This window comes from Rhipicephalus sanguineus, unplaced genomic scaffold (genome assembly GCF_013339695.2).
Source record: "Rhipicephalus sanguineus isolate Rsan-2018 unplaced genomic scaffold, BIME_Rsan_1.4 Seq822, whole genome shotgun sequence".
In the NCBI taxonomy this organism is placed as follows: Eukaryota; Metazoa; Arthropoda; class Arachnida; order Ixodida; family Ixodidae; genus Rhipicephalus; species Rhipicephalus sanguineus.
In genome coordinates, this window is record NW_023616066.1 from 36760 (window position 1) to 58568 (window position 21809).

Here is a 21809-nt window from a genome sequence, read left to right on the forward strand (position 1 = left end):
GCCGACGCCACGGACGCCGGCGGTCAATTTTCGCGTTTGGTGAGGCATCTAAGGTTTTCGTCAGAGCAGGTGCAGGGCCCCCAGTAGGCGCGTGTTAAATGAAAAGAATACCTCGTTCAGCTAGTCTGATAGCGGACATCATGTTGGTTTTCTTTACAAAATCATTTTTCTGCTCAACTTTTTCGCGCTCTCTACTTCCTGATCACGAAATTTCATCGAGCGCATAAGGGCTCCTTGCTATAGTGGAAGGGCTTCCTGCACGAGCACAAACATCGTGCACTATACGTGCATGACTAAAAAGCGCAAGGCACATTCGCTTAGCACAGAGACGCAGATTAATTTACATGCGCGAATTAAACGTGAAACTGGCAGCAAGTACACAAGCGGCAACACAGCGGTAAATGACACTATAGGCTGACAGCCACAGAAACGCAGACCACATAACGTACAACACATGCCAGGTAACCGCCGCAGCTGACGCGCGGCGGCACTAACCTGCGATATTGAAATAAATCTTCCCCTCACAACATCACGGTAACATCCGAAGCTCGTGCTCAGAACGCGCGATAAATTACGTAAACGCAACACATCACGCTTGACACTCATAGCGTGATCGCTGCAAAATTTCAATCTGCCCAAGCGATCGAAACGCGAACCATAAAACTCCTTTTTTTCAGCGTGACAAAATGATTTTTAAAGTTTGTGCGCCTGAAAGGGCCCCATTGCACAACAAATAGTAAATTTGTGTTAATGGTGCGCTGTTTATAATACCAGCAATATTCAAGCTAAATACTCAAGTACGTATCTCGCATAGCACGGAGCAATTGGTCGGGGTCTATTTGCTGCGTCTGATGTTTCTGATCCAAAGGCGTCGTCGCTTCTTTTCCTTCGGAAGCCTAAAAAGGCGGAAACCCTGCGCGCTGCTGTTTGAACAGCCAACCGCGCAACAGCAGCCCATCACACGCAACAAATTCACGCTTGAATGCGAGGAGCAGTCGCCATGAATACGCGCGGCTTCGCACAAGTGCTTCGTAACCTACGCACGCTCCTCAGCGATCGTGTCGGCGTCTCTCCGTCGCGGCAGCGCTGGACTCCGCGCCGCGCTGTCGCCACTGCCGCCCGCCGCCGCCGGTGAGGAGAGAGAGTTTACGTCACGAGAAGAGGGCGGCGCTGGGGCGGAGCTCGGAGAGCGGCGAGATGAAACAATCGCCAAACTCTCCCGAAGGGTATATATGGCTCTGCGCCCGTCGTGCTGCTAGCGCCATCTCGCTGGTAATGAAGAAACGCTTATAAGCGCCGGCCGTCTCTGAGTCCGTCCAGCGGTAAAGGGCGTGTATATAACGCTCGCCGTTAGCTATGTCAAGGATCTGCGTTTCGTGGCGTAGCGGTTAGCGCCACTCGCTGCGGAGCAAGAGGTCCCTGGTTCGATTCCGCGCTTCGGAAGCATTTTTCTGAATTATTTTTCTTTGGGGCTTGTATATATATATATACATACTTATACATATACGGTGCATGACGGCGACGGCGACGGCAAAATTCATAATAATAATGTCTGGGGTTTAACGTCCCAAAACCACAACATGATTATGAGAGACGCCGTAGTGGAGGACTCCGGAAATTTCGACCACCTGGGGTTCTTTAACGTGCACCTAAATCTAAGTACACGGGCCTCAAACATTTTCGCCTCCATCGAAAATGCAGCCGCCGCAGCCGGGATTCGATCCCGCGACCTTCGGGTCAGCAGTCGAGCGCCGTAACCACTAGACCACCGCGGCGGGGGACGGCAAAATTCATCCGAGACTGTCGATATAATTGCTATCGCAGTAATAATATTTGAAATATGGCACAGATTTTTGCTTCGTGAGCGCTACAATAGGCGCCGTAATATCAACTTGTTATCTGTATGCTGTATCATACATTCCACGTGTCGCAAAAACAGACGCGTCGCGGGAGTGACAACAGTTCGCGCAAAAAGCTTTTTTCCACTTTATTTTTAAAAGCGCCATCCGAGTTCGAACTGGGGTTTGATAATAATAAATCGTTGGGGTTTAAAGTCCCAAAACCGCGATATGTTTATGAGAGACGCGGTAGTAGAGGGCTCCAGAAATTTCGACCACCTGGGGCTCTTTAACGTACACCTAAATCTAAGTACACGGGCCTCTAGCATTTTCGCCTCCATAGAAAATGCGGCCGGGATTCGATCCCGCGACCTGGCGGTCAGCAGTCGAGCACCTTCACCAACCACCGTCGCGGGTGAATCGGGGTTTGAAGACATTTGCCACGCACTCGCTCACTCGTATCGCTCACGACAGTACACCTGTCCGGGGATTCGGTATTGCATAAACGGTAATATCTCTACAGACGAGGTAAAACTCCAAAGCAGTATTTGGGCCATCGTGCGGAGGCTTCTTAAAGGGATACTGAAGCGGCTTTAAATTCTCGAATTTATTGGTAATTCGCAGTCTTTACCCCTTATAAAATGCCTACGTGGATTTTTCTTTCGCGATATTTGATTAAACAACTGCGCTACAAGCGGGCAAACTTTGGTCGTGGGGGGGGGGGGGGGTGATTCTTAAAAGGAAGAAGGAAATGAAAATTGGTTGTGGAGTGCACGATAACTGTCTCTCAAGTGAGGACACCTCAACCGATACACCCACGGGGGACTGGGGATTGAAGGGACAGTGAGAGTGAAAAGAGCATGGTAAAAGAAGAAAAAGAAAGGTATGAGTGGAAGAAAAAAAAATGAACACCCTCGGCGCACGCGAAACGGAAGCGAGGAGGACGGCAGAGAGGGAACCGTAGAGAAGTGACGTCATCGGGAATATCGCTGCTTGCGCCTTTATTTGCTGCCAAGGGAAGCGTGGGGATTTGCTTATCGCCGCACCGTCCTGTTCGTTCACTTCGAGATTCTCCGATACAAAGTTCACTGTTTCTACGGCCTTTGCTACGGCTTTTGCTACGGCCTATGCTCCGTGTTGAAGACGGCTCACCATACCGAGTTCTGCGCGGTATTTGACTGCAATAGCACCTACGCTCGTAATAAAGTCGCATTTCACAAATTTCCTCGAGATCAGAAGATGGCTGCAAAGTTGGTCACTGCTATTTAGAGCAAAATCTTCAAATCTACAAAAGCAATTGTGCTATGCTTCAAGTATTTCCAAGACGGCGATTACGCGCGAATCCCGTCTCGAATGAAGTTGCTATGCTTGACCATAAAGTCTGCGCGACTGAAGCGGTCCGTTATGTACTTTTGCACAAGAAGGATCTCGCCGCCACGGATAGCCGCCTTCACGAAATAAAGAAAAACTTAGGTAGCGTCGCTGATCAGCAGCAGTGCGGAGAGTTGCGACAGGGTCTGCTACTGCCGCAACAGTGCAGCTCTGTGCTGCCTCGATTCCACGAACGTTGTTCGTTACCGTCCAGGCGTCACGATAAACAGTTGCTGAAGTTGCGCTCGTCTTCGTTGCTCTCTGTCTCGTGTCTTACTTTGCGCTGTGATCACAATTTAAAAAAATGGAATACCAACTAGCTCGTACCCAGACCTTGCTGAAGTTAGGTCCATCATGCTAGGTTGTTCGCGATGCGCACTTGTCTTTATTTTGCCACTGTCCGTGATTTACTCGTGTCAATGGGCGACGGCGCTCTCACTAGTTTGCTCATGTAACGTTTAGAATTGAAGAAGCGCTGGGCGCGCTTCTTCATATGAGCGCTCCTTCAGAGCAGTATACGCGTTTAACGTTAAAATAAAACTTCAAAAAAAAAAGAAAGCTCCGTGGAATCTGCAAGGAACGCGTGAAGGTCATTGCAGCCTCGAGTGGTCTACGGTGCGTTAGCCCGCTGCGCCACCAAACTTGAACAATGGAACTGATTAATAATTAGGCTGGATGTATCTGTTAACTCGCTGCTTATCGCAGCGTCTGAATGCGATGCTAGGCACTTTCTTCCGCGAAACGCCCATTTTGAATCGCTAGCGAACGCGTTGCGGATTGTGTACAGTGACATGGGCACTTTCCATCGTGTTTCGCTCGGCCTAAGATCCAGTCGGCCACAATATTAGGCTGTCGATTGCACCGTCCTGTCGAACGAAATCAAGCTTCTAGAAACCGAGTGGTTCTACCGGCGTAGCATTGACATTTCGATAGTGGTCGAAAAAAATTGGGAGAACCTTATGCTTCGCCTTTAAGAGTTGAACGCGATAACGAAATCCGGCCCCTAGTGCGCACTTCAACCACTAAGTGCACACTTATTAACGTGTGTTCTTACACACACACGCACGCGCACACAGACACACGCGCGCGCGACGTGGTCAGGCCAGGAAAGCGGAGGTCAAACGCCAACAACGCCGTGAAGATGCCTTCCTGAGAGCCAAGGAAGCTGAAATGAAGCGTCGTCGTCGTGATGTCGATCACAGGCGTCAACGACGCCAAAATGACGCGGAACTTCGAGCTCGAGAAGCGGAGGCCAAGCGTCGGCGTCGCCAATACAGTCCTACGTAGCATACACTGGGACGACATATATACTGGTTATGCAATGTATGATAGTATTGCGAGCAACTACATAAATTGGGGCACGCTTAAGCGTCGCGTTTAAGATTTGAACGCGATAGCGACATCCTGCCCCTAGTGCGCACTTCGAACACTACGAGTGTTTAACAGAATGCGCGCACTAAGGTGTGTGCCTTATGTAATGGGTAGCATGCTTTAAACCAGGAGCAATTATGCACGAGAAACTTTTTCGAAGTTGCGATGCACCCACTACGTGGTCCTAAAGGGACACTAACGAGAAACAATGAATTGGTTTAGATTGATAAAGTGTGCTCGGAGAACTCTTGTGTAGTTTATTTCACCACCATAGGTTTATTATTAGAGGAGAAAACCAAGTTCAAAGTTTCATTTTTAAATTTCGCGCCGAACTCCGTAATTCGTGACGTCAGAGATTTCAAAGAGCATTTAACGTATTTTGGCGCCACTGGCTCGACGAAATTTCCACGAACTCGTTATGTCAAGTCTCTGGCCCCCTCAGAGGACAATGTACTTCGATTTAACCGATTAGGAACTACGTATAGGTCCAAGCAGGCGCCGTCAAAAATATGTGACGTCACGGCAAATGGTGCGGGATTTCCAAGGTGGCGTCGCCACCTGTATTTTCTTTTAACACGAAAGTGTTTTATGCCGGGGTCCACCAAGTAAATCCGTCACGGATATGACGTTGATAAAATGGACGCCAACGGGTGAGAAAGAAAAAACCAAGAAAAAGATACCCCGCTGGGAATCGAACCCACGACGTTGCGGCCGCAAGCGCTCGACGCTCTACCGACTAAGCTAACTCGGGAGATGCTAGACACGGCGCGAACGCGCCTTATATCTTTCACACATTCTCTTTCGCGGCGGGCGGGCGGCGGTGCCGCCATCTGTGAGATGTGAAAAGAAGTAATGCTTCGCGATCGACACTTACTAGCGTTTACTCCGAGATTTCGTGCGATATCAGAGGTCATGGTTAAAGCGTCTCGATACCAGAGAGGTAGACTGGCCGCGCTGGCGTCGCCGAGGCACCCTTGACGCAGTTACGTTCTTTGCCTTTGGCTTCGTGTTAGCGTGCGTCGGCTCATAGGAGTAGTGCAGCTTCCACGTGCAGCAACGGGATTTCTCCGCCGCCGACTGCTTCAATTGCGAGAGCACCGACTAACAAAACTGCTGCAATATGTGTTGCAGAAAGCGCGCGATTTCGACGGGCGAATGTCGTGCCTTGGTGGAGCGAGAGCAGAGCCTGCGAGACAGAGGCCAGCGGGACTCCCGCGTTTGCGGCTCAGGCCATGAACCTCTACCTCCCGTGTTGCTGAAGCGCAGTGTGTGTTATGTATGCATGAGCACAGGCGTCGGCTACCCATTACTAGAAAGCGCACCCCGTGCCGTTTCTCTCCTTAATTGACGACGCTTTGAAGAAGTGCATACCGGGTACCAATGTTGATTATGAGCTTGTTGATATCATCCTTACGCGGGATTCACGATTCGCTGTGCCCAAATATATGTTCACACCGTCAGCTACCACAACGGTTTAATCATGATCATGGGCGTTAGTCGTCACGATAGAGACATGCTGTCAACATGGGTGCATACACGTCAAACGGTGCTATAGCTGCCAAACACGAATATACATTGTACAAGCTCTCATATATCACTACACAATAAGCACTACTTCTGTGAAGACACGTTTCACTTTCGTGTTATACCGATTCCTATGACGGAGGGATCAGCCATGTCTTTTTGCGCGTTTTCTCGCTTATTAAGCGTCTTCTCGCAGCAAGCGTGGTGTTTTTGGTATCGTGGAAGACTACTTTACTAATGCGATAAGAGTTGTTTTGCTGTTTAGTGTCCCTTTAAGGGAATACGCGCAGTAATCTGTGTGCCTTTTGTAATGGGTGGCTGTCTTTAAACCACCAAGTTGTTATGATATTGACATGGTGTGACGCCCGATGAAAATGTACGCTTGTACCACGCAACATTACTGCGATATTACATCTCGTACTGTGACACCTGTATACAGGACGCGTATTTTTGGGAAACATAAAAGTTACTTTCAGTGCAGCACCAAGCATAGGCGTGGCTGTGTGGTAGAACACCTGCTTGCCACGCAGACGGCCTGGGTTCGATTCTCACTCGGACCCAACATTTTTATCAATTTTATTTGCGGCTTTTTCGGTCACGGACAAGATGATGATTTTTTGCTCACAACCAACGGTGCCGACACCGACGCCGACGGCGGAATTCTGCGATACGAGCTCTTTAACGCTATCGTGTTAATATCTATCCGAGCCGGGCGGTGGTGTAGGCAGAAATTTGTTGCCGTGGGGGCACGTCCTGAAGTGGAGGCCGGGCAGACAAGTGTGGTCTAGTGTCAGTTTGTGCTCTGTATTCCATGGCAAAAAGAAATTTCGGGAGAGGCACGGGTTCGATGTGTCAACCCCTGGCTACGCCACTGGAGCCGGGCTATGCCACACGGATATCACACGGGCGATCTCAGTCGAGGCCGACTCCGATCGTATTTTTCGATCACGATCGAGAATCGCCGCTGCTACTCGGTATAGCAGTCTTTCATATTGTCGTAGCCTAGCATTGCTGCGCAGCCGTTATACAAGCGGACAACAGAACCCAGAACCATTTATTACGGCGTCCGGCCAGGAAACGATACATACGCGGTGACTTCGCGCACACACTTCTTGTCCGCGCGCCGAGTACCAGTGCTGCCTTTCGCCCGCGACACAGGCATATCTGCGCCGCCGCCTGCCGCGCGACGTCGTCGTGGTCGGTGGCCCACGCCATAGAGTTTCCTATAGGTAAACTAGAGAGAACTCTGGCGCTAGTGTCTATGGGAGCTGCAACGCATGGCGCTTCAGCCATGCGTTGCAGCTCAGCCAGCATGGGAATGATGCCAGCATGGGAAGATTGGTCAGCATGGGACCAGCATGGGAATGGGTCAGCTTCAGCCAGCATGGTAATGATGGGTCATACATAAATTTGTCTAAACTTCGTTATTTTTGCTCCGCTTGGCTCCGCGTCGCCTGCATCCGCTTTGTCGCAATATGAAGTTCAGCAAAAGTCAGCACTTCCACTTCACCACTTTAACCTTTTTAGGTTCACCAATTCAAATTTGGTCACGAAGTTCACAATGGTCCATTATTTTATCCGAAACGAACGCCAAAACACAGCAATAAACAAAGCTACAAGTGCGTTGAAAGCCGTAAGCCCGAAGATTAGGCCAACGATCGCAGCGCCAGAGTTCACTCTAGGTAATTGTAGGAAACTCTATTGTCCACGACACATGAGATGATATAGACGACAGCCGATTGCTACCGAGACGGTCGGTGCCGATCTAATGTCATTGGATTGAACAAAATCACTATTCAAAAAGTGCCCATGTGGCATAACTTGGCACAAACAAAGGAGTGGTCCGTTTTGGCCTCGACTGTATCATCGCCCGTGCGACAGATTCCATTGACCGAATTCAGTTATTTTCAACCTGTGCTTATCACGGGTGGAGGTTGCGGGTTGGGGCGCGCTTTCTAGCGATGGCCGCGTCTCCGGTCGTAGCTAGTAGACACGACTGGCTCGAACAAGTACTGACGTACTACATCGAGGTCATTGCCACAGTCACACATCGTCGTATTAACAACTGCGCGCTTATTTCAAACTAAAAAAAACTGAAAACACGCTATCGCCTGCTGCTGTGCGCAGTCGATAGCGTATAGTCGATCGAGGGTGCCTTGGCGGCACCCCCGATGACGTCACGAGGCTTCGACCAATCGTAGGCGTCGGAGAGAATATCGGCGCCGCCCGAGGGACGTGCTGCGCCTTTTTGACAAATTAAGGCATTCGCCCTAGTTTGTGAAAAAATTCGACAAGATATTCGAGCTCGCCACACGAAATTCTATAACATACCACCGAAACCTAATTTTTTTCGAAAAGTGCTTCAGTGTCCCTTTATTGACGTTCTTGTAATTAAATGGCAATTAACCCACTAGCTGGTCGGCAAGTAGAGCAGCGACCGCCATCAATTAAAAAAGTGACAAGCAAAAGCCGCTGACAGCACAGCGCAGCTCACCTCTAGAACAATTTATGATGAACAATATTTGTCCTACAATCTACCTTCCCTGATAAACTTATTAAAAAATGAAGATTTTGACCTTTCGTGTAATAAAAATTGTCTCCTTAAACGCAGTTCGTTTACCTAATTTCAAGAACAGTACATCCCTCCGAATTTTTCTCCCTCTTCTTGTCGATCGCTACTTTTCATATTCATGCCATTTCGTGACTATTCTTCTGCATTGTTTAGCGCTTTGTTACATAATTTTTGTGTTACTTGATGCCATGTAACCCTTATGAATTTATTTGTACTCTTCGTGCGTGACTGACCGCCATCTTCCTGTTTCGCCAAATTGTAACGGGGCCGGGACCTCGTCCCGTACTTTTAGTCCCGTACTCCTCCTTTGCAAAGGAAATTAATTGATTGATTGATTGATTGATTGATTGATTGATTGATTGATTGATTGATTGATAAAGAGCTTTATGGAACCCCAGCAAGTTGTTTCGGAATGGAAACAATGAACGTGGCGCATTTTGCCACCAACGCCTCACTAGTGTTACGTAGTCCCTGGTGTGTGGTTGCTCAATAAATCCGCTTGCTTGAAGAGTGCCAGCTGTTTTGTTGCGCAGGAAGGAAGGCACGACGAAATCGGGAATCGATGGCTCCTTATGCTTGGTCGCCGCTGAGGGGCGCGTCGAGTGAAAGACGATATTCGCCAAGTGCCACTTCCGTCTTGCTTTTGCACCGAATGCGCCCTTCAGGTGTGCATTAGTGCTTCAGCCTAAATGGATGCGCGAAGGATGCGAGCGTCACGCACACTTATGTCGAGCGCTGCACCCGGTCTCTTGTGGGCGTGGATGAACCAAGCTGTGTGGCTTACGTCGCGCGAAAGGTTTTGAAAGCGATAAAATCAACTGCACACGCCGTGTGTGAAGATGTGGGCATTTGTCTCGCATATCACAGCCGCTATCGCAATTTATTCGTAAGACAGCCGCTGCAAGTTTTTGTGGCAATATTCGAAAATTGGCGCAAGTTAAGCTTGTCGTTGCTAAATGACCGATCAGCCTACTTTAAGCGTTTACAAAACATTCACGACGAACGCTTCAAATCGGGTAAGCGACACACTTGACCTTAATCAACCTAGAGAGCGAGCTGGGTTCAGGAAGGAGTGCTTCCTGGCAGTGATCACAGGGATCACTGCCATGTGATCAAACAGGTAATTGGGAAATTGGCTGAGTACAGCAGATCCTTTTGTGCCGTTTCCACAGACTACGAAAAGGCACTCGACTCAGTAGAGATACCAGCAGTCTTGAAAGCGTTGCGTCACCAAGGAGTGCTTGAAACAAAAGTGCCTTGGCCAATGTCTACAAAGACTGGACCGCAGCTACCTTGCTTCTTTACAAGGAAAGCAACGTAAATGAAGTGGAAAGCGGCGTCAGACACGATTTCTCCAGTGCTGCTTAATGCGTGTTTAGAAGAAGTGTTCAAATGACTGGACTATGGAGAAATAGGGATGAAGAGTGACGGAGAATATCTCAGAAACTTACGATTTGCAGATGGCATAGTGCTTTTCTGCAATGATGAATCGCGATACATGACTGAAGACGTAGAGAGAGCAAGTGTTCAAGCAGCTCTAAACGCGAATGTGCTGAATACAAAGGTAATGAACTGCCTAAACTGAAAGTGTTCACGATTGGCCACCACCCTATGGAGCCTGTGCGAGAGCATTTATGCCTAGGTCAATTACTAGCCTACACACGAGAAGGATTTTCACTGAAGGAATGAGAGAGGGGAAAGGCAGGGAGATTACTCACTTCAGAATAACCGGTATGCTACCCTACACTGAGTAAAGGTAATTTTGAATGTGTAAAGACAGAGAGCGGGCAAGAGCGAAGAGCCCACGCATAGTCGGTCAGTCTTGTGCGGTGTACGACATTCCAGTTAGCCTCCAGACGCTTGTGTATCGTATTTCAAAACTTTAACCAGAACTGCTTTGAGCAAAACATTAGTTTCTTAGTGATTTCAACGAAGTATGCAGTATTACCAACATGCACGACGTTCAGGAAAGTCAGTGTAACATCGATAATGTGGAGTAACATTTGCTGGCAGGCTAGCTGGTGATGCATAAAACTGATAGCTGGGCGAGTTGGTATGAATTCATGTTTGAAACTTTTTAGCGTGCACAAAAGACGAGGACACAGAAAGAAGGTACAAACAAGCGCTTACTCACAACTGGTTTATTTCTTGAAAGGGACTAAACATATAATCACAAATAATCATCACAAAGCATTCGCGGAGCAAGTCATGAGGCATATTATCAGAATACAACAAGTTAACCACAGTTCAAAAAAGACATTTCTTTATCAGTAAGCGCCACCAATGGTTGACTGATACATGTTTTCCCACACCTACTTATATGGAAAGCTTCCGTGACTTCACGTGTAAGTTTATCACTATGAGTGAACAAAAGGTCTGTGTCACTGAAAACCCAGAGTTGTTGAAAAGTGTAAAACTGTGCATTTGTGTAGATAATCATGAAATCAAGTTTAGGAACGAATGCGGAATTTCAGTGGAAATTTTTATGGAAATACTGCTCTTTTACCTGAATTCTACTTTTGTCGGGTGGAATGGAGAAATGTTTGTGCAAAAATCTGGCATATGTATATGTTCGAAGGCAGCTCCTTTACTTAAAGTAATATTTTTCTAGCACGAGTGGACCAGAAAATTCATCATGCTGTACACCGTATGAGAAAAAGAATCTTCCGTGTTGTTGATGATTTTTTGGTTATATGTGATGGGGCTGATTATGGGCTCAACACGGTGAATATATTAAAAGTGTTTCGTGAATGTGGCCTGGGTCTCAAGTTCACCCACGAGATAGCAAAAGAAAAACAACTACAGTTTCTAGACCTATCATTGCGAATTTCAACTAATCACGTGTGCTGGATGTAGAGCCCTAGATCAGAAAAACCCTTACTCCACTACAAGTCGGGGCATTCAAAAATCGTAAAAAACGGAATAGCAGTGTCGTGTCTCAAAGGGGCTATAGTGAAGTCCTGCTGCCACCTAATGAAAGATAGTTTTTCTAATCAAGTAAGTAGGTTAACTTCAGCGGGGTTCCCAGAACTGGTTATCACCAGAGCGGTTGATAAACTGATACGCATAGTAAAGGGGGTGCTTTCATCTTCAAGGAATAGCCTGAACAGGGTCAAAAAGCGATGTGCAGTTGTGCCCTACGTTCATCATTTTTCTCATGCCTTGAAAAATGTTGGCAGCAGGTATGACATTGATGATGTTTTCAGCGCTCCTATAAAAGTGCAACAGTTGTGCCAGGCAGCTGCCACAAAGTTCAACTTGAAAGAGAGAAAATGTAGTTGTGGGCTGAAAGAAGGCTCTAAGTTCATAAGGTGCAGAAAAGGTGTTGTTTATTGGATACCGCTAACTTGTGGAAATATGTACAGAGGACAGACAGATCGCTGCATAAATACATGTCTAAAAGAACATAAAAGTTCTCTGGGTAAAGAAACCTTTTCGCACTTATCCAATCATTGTAAATCATGTTATTGTAATCCTGTCTTCATTGACACAGACATTTTGTTCACTCACAGTGATAAACTTACACGTGAAGTCACGGAAGCTTTCCATATAAGTAGGTGTGGGAAAACATGTATAAGTCAACCATCGGTGGCGCTTACTGATAAAGAAATGATTTTTTTTAACTGTGGTTAACTTGTATTCTGCTAATATGCCTCATGAGTTGCTCCGCGCATGCTTTGTGATGATTATTTGTGCCTATATGTTTAGTACCTTTCAAAAAATAAATCAGTTGTGAGTAAGCGCTCATTTGTACTTTCTTTCTGTGTCCGCGTCTTTTGTGCATGCTAAAAAAGTTTCAAACATGATGATGCATAGTTCATAGGTAAAATAGCACAAACGTAACGGGACACAAGGAAGACACGGGACAGAGTGCACCTTGTCCTGTGTTCTCCTCGTGTCTCGTTACGTTTCTGCTCTTACCTACGAGTGATGGCTGTTTTGAAGAGGCAGACCTTATTTCCCACAGTTTCATCAGTCCGATAATCAAAGGAAACCAAGGAACTGTCCACTTCGGCAAGCAATTTGAATATACGGTCACTGTAGAAGGAACATTAATCACGGTCAGCTTTGCTCAGGTAATGGCACTAAAGGCAGGGCTGTCAAACATGCGGGCCGCGGTCCTTTCGCTAGGGGACTCGCCTGCAAATGACTGTCATCGTCTCATAGTTTTAGATGCCAAGCAGCTTTTGCGGTGGGCTGTGTCTGTAGTTCCATTGGCGACCGTCCGCTTTCTAACACCTAGCATAGCCAGCTGAGCGCGCGCTCGCGCCGAGAAGTCTTCTTCCTCTTGTTCTTCAACCACCTTGTTGATACGTGCAGAGCACTTAAGGGGCCCGGGCTGCCGTATGCTGCCCTAGCTTGGCGTAACGCAGACAAAACCATGTGTGCTGGCACACGCTAGCGCGTTCAGGCCTGTGTAAGGGGCTGCGTAAGACGCTGTGACCTCTCCCCCTTACACTCTCTCAGCAATCATGTGATGGCGTCGGGGAACGAGATTTTGCAGACGCGCGATGAACCCGCGTGGCATGCTCCAACAAGAGTTCGGGACGAGTAACAGCAACAACAACCACAGTGAATTCATGGTGTGCTCCACTTGCAAGGACGCGTTACCATCGAGCAAGGTGCCCGTTATGAACGGAACTTTAAGTCGACCCATGCGCTGCTTCCCATCCCCACATGGTTCCCTTTAGTGGGAGATGGGTTAATTTTTTATGAATGACATACCATAAGCTGGCAAACTCACTCATGAGTCGACTCACTCAGACTCAGATACAGCCGTGAGTCTGAGTCTGAGTGAACCCGGTTGAGTAATATTTTGGTGAGCTTGAGTCTGAGTGAGTCCGGTTCATGAAAGTTTTAGTGAGTCTGAGTCCGAGTGAGTCCGGTTGAGGAAAACATAGGTGAGTCTGAGTCCGAGTGAGCACTAAGCGCAAAATATATTTCTTGAGTCAATCTGAGTGAGCTCCATCATTTATTTCCGACCTATGGTCCTATGTACTCATGTTCAGCATTACTATCAGTCTTAAGTCGGCTTAAGTTTATACTCAAGCCTATTCACACGTATCTCTACGCCCAGACGAGACTAGTCTCAAGCATTTTTATTTTCGTCGTAACGCCCATCCGGTCATCATGTGTTCAAAGTTCAAACATAACCGTGGAAGATTATATATATATATATATATATATATATATATATATATATAGTTCAGAATCGGCGTCCGGATTTTCATGTTCCACTCATTCTGGAGATCAGTATTGCTGCGTTTCTCGAAACCTGACGTCAAATCTTCTTCAGAAATGACTCATATATGATCTATGGGAAATGCCTTCGTTGAAATGGCAATATTAACTGACATTCTGTGCAAGCTCGTGTTGAATCGCATTCAAGCGCTTTGCATCGTCCCTGTGTTAGTCGTCGTCTGTGTTGCCATTTTCGTTCCTCGTGTGTTTTCAACGGTTCGCTTTTGAAATTACGAAGAAATACGGCACGCACGGCAGCCGGTTCTATAGAAATTTAGTGGCTTCACCATGAAACAAGCACTCATCGAACATTATCTGAAATAGTTATTAGGGTCCAGAATTCGCTTTGATGATTACTACGACTATATCAAGCTCTTGCCGCTCATTTTTCCTTCGAAGGTATGCATGAAATGTCAGCGTTCTCGCGCCCGGAAGCGGGCATCCCACATGTATCTCGACACGGCCTCCTTCATCTGCAAAGTCATATTTTCATAATGTCTACAGTCTGTAGCGTCTTCGTGTCTGTTGTTCTTGCCTGGAACTCGTACGGCACGGCAGCATACCATGCAAGACTTCCCAATTGGTTCTATTCGAATAGTGTGATACATCAAGCTGAGCACCGATAAAAGCGTATTTCCTCGCTTCTGTCGCAAAAAGCGCCGCTTTGCGTAAAGGCTAGATTCGTCAGCACTGCATGAATAGACTCGGCACAAGTATTTACAGGTAGGGGCCGCACTAATAGTTTATCGTGGAACTTGCATATGGATTACGTTTGCTCTTCTGCGTTGCGTGAAGTGTATTTTCAAGGCATAAGCTGACAAAGTCAGCCACTATGTAAAATTACTTGCGCGCAATTTAATAATTAGGCCAAGACTTGAACATGCATGCGTTGTTTCGGACCCGTTCGCTAAACACAACATTACTCGTCTCGAAAAGGTACAGAGGAAAGCCCTAAGATTTATTCAAAATATTCGCAGTGCGACTCACCCTATGAGATAATGCAGGCTGACGGCATTGAATGTCTTCGACAAGGAAGGAAAACCTTGCGTCTACAATTTCTTTTCTTGCTTTTGAATCGGGACCTAACAACTAATCGTTCAACATATCTATCTATCGTCCCAAACATCAATGCATACTCGCCACCATCATCCTAATTCCCTAACGCCATACTTTACGTCACCCGATTTATTCATATTGTAAATTTTTTCCCCGCACCGTAATTGATTAGGATAATTCTTTATTGCCTTCGTCCACATTTTGATACATTTGGGTGCATTCGAAGTTTATTAACTTTGTTGACGTTATTACTTACCCTGGTTGGACCTGTACAGGATTTTTAGTACTGAATAAAGAAGAAAAAAGAGCAAACACATCGGTTCTTCCAGCCATATCGTCGAAAAGACCCCAGCAGGGGAACAGGGAGCCTGTTGTCGCGCCCTTCCTCGTGGTGTTAAGAAACTCGGCGACAGCCGGTTCGGCAATAAGCGCTGGCTGAGCGCAGCGACCATCAAGAGTTTTTTCTCAGTGAATCGGCCATGCGCGGCTTGTTTCGGGTCGCAAACTCTGCTCTCAGTGTCCGTGCAGGGAAACTGAGGCACTGGCATTTAAATGGGCACAAGAGCATAGTCACGTGTTCTAACGACGTTAATTTTCATAACAATTCAGTTCTAAGTTATACTTCCAAAACACGATGGTGCATCCTATGCCCACTAGCAGAATAGATTTCAAGTACTTGATATGCCGTTGATTTATCTATCCTAGTAACTCAAGGTAGTAAAATGCAGATTAGTGAAATCGGCTGTATTGTTAGGTAGTGAATAGTACCAACTCAGACTGTTAGTTTGTTACTAAGTTGTTAGTAACCACTCCTTGTTAGTAACCACCCTTGTCACACGGGTAAGCTTAACCGCTGTTATACCCAACTGCAGTTAGAGGACGTAACCACAGTTACCGTAAACCAGATAGAGGCGCCGTCACACGTTTGCAGCGCTTCCAAGCGTTCTTTAGTTGATACATGGCTGCGTCCGTGCAACACCGCTATAACACCACCTTGTACAGGGCTTCACGCTCGATTATGGACGCGTCAGCAGCGTGTTTTGATGCGCGTCTATCAAATAGCGTGAAGCCCTGTTCAATGAACGAACACAGCCGTGTTTAAATCTCGTGAAATGCACACGAGATTTTGACAGCACGGGCAAACTTGTACCTCAAAGCCGGTAATTTATCTTCCCAAATGCGTATCAACGCCTCCGTCGTCGCAACGGTCCAGATGACACGCTTTTGGCTCGATATTTCGGTGGGAGCCGAACTGCTCGCGTCCGACATGGGGGCCGCCATGTTGTCAGTTTACGGCGCCAACAGGGGTTGCCTACCTCGGTTTACGAAAACAGTCGTTAGCGGATTAACTGCGGTTAGGGTTAATAATAATAATAATAATATCTGGGGTTTAACGTCCCAAAACCACCATATGATTATGAGAGACGCCGTAGTGGAGGGCTCCGGAAATTTCGACCACCTGGGGTTCTTTAACGTGCACCTAAATCTAAGTACACGGGCCTCAAACATTTTCGCCTCCATCGAAAATGCAGCCGCCGCGGCCGGGATTCGATCCCGCGACCTTCGGGTCAGCAGTCGAGCGCCATAACCACTAGACCACCGCGGCGGGGCAACTGCGGTTAGGGTTGTCCTGTGATAAGGTACAACAGCCGTTAGACTTAACGGCCGTCGTACTTAACTGTGGTTAGACACTAGTGGACTACAATTACTCAACAAGAGGTTTACACCTATTTTATTTACATGCGACGTGTGCATTGACATATCAAGTTTATTCTATTACAACAGCATATATAAGACGACATTGTCATGTTAGACTCATTAATTAGTTTAAGTCATTACCAAGGTAACTACACATCACAGCGTACGGTCATCACAGGCATGAACGGACCACAATCGAGAATACACACACACAGAACATCAAGGCTTCTAGGCTACTTATCGATGTTTTCTACCCACTGTCTTCTACACTACTGTTTGCATATATGTGCGCAATCGCGTACACAAAACTTATTCCAACACAATAAAGAAAACTAAACTTTGTCTGAATTTTGCATGAAACTGTCACAATTACGGCATAATATACTATGGTATCTACGAAGTATCTGGCACCTTATGTGGCTTAGTTGTTACATAGTAAAAAAAAAGAAAAAGGAAAGAACTCGGAGAGACTTTCTGGTTAGTAACAGCAAAATTTACTAGCTTTACTAGCTGTTGGCTAGTAAGGAGATGCCACGAAGGTAGCAAAGTGATCTCGAAACTAGTATATACATGCATTTACTAGCTGTTTATTACTTTTTTAAAGAGTGTACTTAGAAATGAAATGGGATTTCTGGTAACGAAAAAATCATCAGTGCCGAACGACAGCAGGAAATTGATGCGAAATGCACAAACACCAGGAATTCTAAAACCAGCTCAACTTGATGCCATATGAATCTTCTGTTCATTGCATTCTGAACTAACTGCTCGTGTGCTGTTCTGTTTTGTGGAGCCGTGTTCTGTAGACAGCTGCGGCGAACGCTCTTTCGCGTAGATTTTTATTGGCAATGAGATGCATATGAAAGCATTAAGAGCACCTACCGAGCTGTCAGGACCAGTATAGCATGATGAAAGGACAACCTTCCCATTGGCAAAACGTTATCGAGTGCAGGTAAGCGCATACGTTAGAGATGTTTATGCACATCTCATCGCAAAAACGCAGTCCTGAGATTTCGAGCGGCTAAGCGCGAGGCAGCTGCCTTTAGCGCAGCTCATTAAGCGATGTCACAGACGCCTTGAAAGCAGCTTTGCCGTGCTTTGAGGGAAACGCCTCATCAGCGACTTTACGTCGAGCCGCTTTCAGGTCGGCAGCGAGTTCGGATGAGTTCTTTGGAAACGTCAGCATCTGCAGCTTGCCGCTTATTTGATACGTCGTCAGTACTTTCTCCTGGCCATTCTATCTGTGGTGTTGTATGTCAACGTTCACTGCCACCAAGAAAACAGCAATACAATGTCCACACACAGCAAAATGCGCAAAATGCGCTGCACCAGAAGACAAACTGCTCTCCTCAGCAGTTTGCCACATGTTTCCGGTGATGGGAGAATGCGAGCCATACATACATACATACATACATACATACATACATACATACATACATACATACATACATACATACATACATACATACATATACATACATACATACATACATACATACATACATACATACATACACATAATACATACATACATACTACATACATACATACATACATACATACATAATACATACATACATACATACATACATACTGTAAGGATGACAGCGCCGCTGGGGCGCGGGCGCGCGCTAGGCTATTGCGAAGACGAGACAGAAGGGAGCAATAGAACAGCCAGCCCAGCGAACGGGTGTTGTGTTGTTTCGTGATTACAATGGCGCAGTTGTCGAACACGAAGCCTTAAGGCAGAAACCGCCTGTGCTCGACCGTCTTCGGCTTTGCGGAGCCGCCAGTCAAGGAACGCCGTCCACGCTTCCTAGGGCATAGAAACCGCAATCCTGACGCCGCAGGATGCACAGTTCGGCGGGGACGGCGTCCAAGCCTCCTCGGCACCCGCTTACCTGTCGGCGCTACAAACACCATCCGGGAAGGCGTCCAGGCCTCCTCGGCGACTCAACGGTATTGCATTTGATCTTCCATTCATCGTGTCGACCACGCTTCCGTGATTCAGGACATCGCCTCGCTGATTGCAGCGACGACCACGCATTCCGCGGCCGCCGTCAATGGTTCTCCGGGCGACTCACGCGACGATGCGGCGGAGATAATCCACGCCGCCAGGCGGATCAACAACTTCAGAGCTTGGCGCCTTCAAACTGCGAGATCTCAACCGTCGCCGTTAATGCTGGGGCCCTCGTATTCTCCGCGGCCATCGCTACTGGCTCCTGCGGCTCCTCCGGCTCCGCGCTCGACCAACCCATGTACGTCATGCAGGCGACATCTTTGCTTGCCCAGGAGCTAGACCATTTCGTCGCGAGAACTTCCGGATCCTTGCAGCCCACATTACCATTGTAAGGACCGAGTGGTGGTTCGTCACGTTTGCGAGTGCGTGGCTCAACGGAACGGGCGACAAGAGAATACGCATGAATGAGTTTCAATAAACATTTATGGGGACAAGGGATTCTAGGGACGATGACGGAGAACAAGCACAGAGATAAACACACATAAATTAATCAAAGTCCTACCCGCGGAATGTCCGATCAAGGTTACAAAAAAAAAACATCTCACGACTTGTAGATGCCGTCTTGCGGAGGGTCAGTCCATGTGCGGCGACGAGTCTCGTCGAAGGCGAGCCCAAGCACGCAGGTGACACGTCCCGTGTGCCTTACAGCAGGAAGACAAGGCCTCCGGAAGGCCTCCCGTTTGATCACAGCCTTGTGCCGTCCCAGGTGGCGACGGTGTTCAGGAACTCATGACGCCTGCCCGCCGACACAGCAGGAGCCGCACCCGGTACCGGTAGCCCCAGGCAGGTACCTCGGCTCCCCAGGTCTCACCGAGAACAGGCAGGAGGAGCTCCGCGGACAGCGCCCTGGTCCGGCACGTCCTCGCTGGAGCCACCGCCAACGCCCAAACCACCAGGCAAGCACCAGTTCTCGCTGAGCACGGCCACGACGAACTTCTCGGACAGCGCCCTGGTCCGGCGTGTCCTTCGGCTAGCTTCGCTCAGCCCTCTGCGCGTTCCACACGCGCCTCTCTTCCTTCTCGTCTTCTTGTTTTTTTTTTCGTGCCGCCGCCGCGCGTGCCACCTGCCCCTGGCTCGCCTTAATGTCGCCGTCGTCTTCATTCTCACAAGTCCGCACAAACATCTCAAAATTCCACCAAAAATTCACAAACATATAAATTTCTTTCAGAAATTCCCTTCATTCACTACAATTATCCCCCCACTCAAGAAAGTTGTTCGGCACAACAACTTTTCCACATTCATGAAGTCCAACAACACACAAGGACACAATTTACATAATGTTGCACCTCTTTTGCGATAGTTCTGAGCAAACATAACACAACTTTGTTCGAAAGGACCCTATCGGTGATGGGGTTGGATTTCCCTTCCCTCATATCTCTTGAGGAGGTTAGCGTGAAATAAGCTAACTCGCGAGCCCAGGTCTACTAGATAATCCCAGTCGTTGCGTCTATCGACGACTGTAAAGGGACCTTTCCATGTGAGGAGTAGCCTATTTTTCTCCGATGGAAGGAGCAGCAACACTCTATCGCCTGCATACAGCTCTCGAGGTCTTTTCTTTCTGTCATCATACTTCTTTTGTGAAGCTTTTGCTTTCTGGACCTCTTCTTGGGCAATCTTGCAGGTGTTCTGCAACCTCTCTTGTAGCTTGGTGACATATTCATATATCGTCTTTGTCTCAGCATCGAGGTTGTCGCTTGTCCACAGATCCTTGAGCATGGACATTGGTCTACGTACAAATCTTCCGTACAGGAGGTCAAATGGTGAAAAGCCAAGGCTCGCTTGTGGGACCTCACGATACGCAAACAGTAGTGGAGTCAAATACCTGTCCCATTGTTTAGGGCGCTCCTGACACATTCGCCGAATCATCTGCTTGAGTGTCCCATTGAATTTTTCGACAAGCCCATTCGCCATGGAATGGTACGGCGTTGTGGGCAGTTGTCGAAATGACAGTAATCGTCCCAGTTCGTGCATCAGGTTAGATGTGAATGACTTACCACGGTCACTCACTATTTCTCGTGGGACTCCAACTCGAGCGAACATTTCTAGTAGTGCTTCCGCAACTCGCTCCGTTTCAATACTCGGCAAGGCTACCGCATCTGGGTAGCGCGTAGCAAAGTCTATCATGGTTAAGGCATATCTATTTCCTTTTTCCGAAGTTGGGGACAGAGGACCGATAAGATCAATCGCAACTCGATGAAATGGGGTTTCGATTATGGGCATATTACCCAGATCAACACGACCCACGAGGTGCTTCGGCACTGTTCGTTCACACGTGTCACACGACTTTACAAAGCGTGTGACATCCGCTTGTACTCTCGGCCAATAAAACTCTTCAAGGACACGGTCTACTGTCCTCTTTTGGCCCTGATGTCCAGCGAGCAATCCCTCGTGTGCCATCTTCATTACTGTGGCGCGTAGCTTCTTCGGAACCACCAGTTGTTCGAAGTGTCGCTGTTCCGCAGTCTGGTAATGCCGGAAAAGGATGCCATGGACCAGCACGAACTTGGTAGTAGCTCGTTTCTTGGACGTTGTTGTTTGGCCCAATGCTTGGAAACAAGCCTCCAGTGTCTGATCCGTGCTCTGCAATTGCCGAAGTTCTTCCTGGCTGACGTTTAAGGGGTCAACTTGCGGTGCAGGTAATTTTTGCAGTTTTCCCGTCTTTCCTGCAGGGGCCGTCACTTCCTCACTCGGTCCATCTGTTTGCTTGAAATCAGGATCTGCAATCGGGACAGCACCTTCGATGTTGCCAAGGAAAACATCGTACAGAGGGTTCTCCATGCAAACAGCACGAGCAACTCCCCTGAAAAACGGCGAATCAATAAATACGTCGGCCTCTGGCAGACACTTTTCCGACCGGTCTAGTAAGCGTATAATGCGTGTGTTGCCAGTTAGCTTGGTGTCGGGAACCAGTGAGCGTTTTACTACAACCGTGCTGCAGCCGGTATCTTGGAGGACAGTCACCAAGTTGCCTTCAAGACGACTCGTGACCGTCGGCATCTGTTTCCACCCTCCACAACAGGTTGTACAGCTCTGGGCAATATCCAGCATACCATGACTTTTGCATGCACTTGTATGGGCAGGCTTCCGTTGTTTTTTCTGCTCATCCTGCAATTCTTCCTGT

At 47.6% G+C, this 21809-nt stretch overlaps 1 long non-coding RNA gene across 1 annotated transcript; it reads right to left on the reverse strand.

Annotated features, from left to right (window-relative positions):
* Positions 1–1548: 1548 nt before the first annotated feature.
* LOC125756800 (uncharacterized) lies at positions 1549–16581 on the reverse strand. The gene is made up of 2 exons (XR_007414753.1): positions 16535–16581; positions 1549–1730 (listed from the first exon to the last, which is right to left on the reverse strand). It is a non-coding gene; the product is annotated as an uncharacterized LOC125756800 (long non-coding RNA).
* Between the last annotated feature and the right edge of the window lie 5228 nt (positions 16582–21809).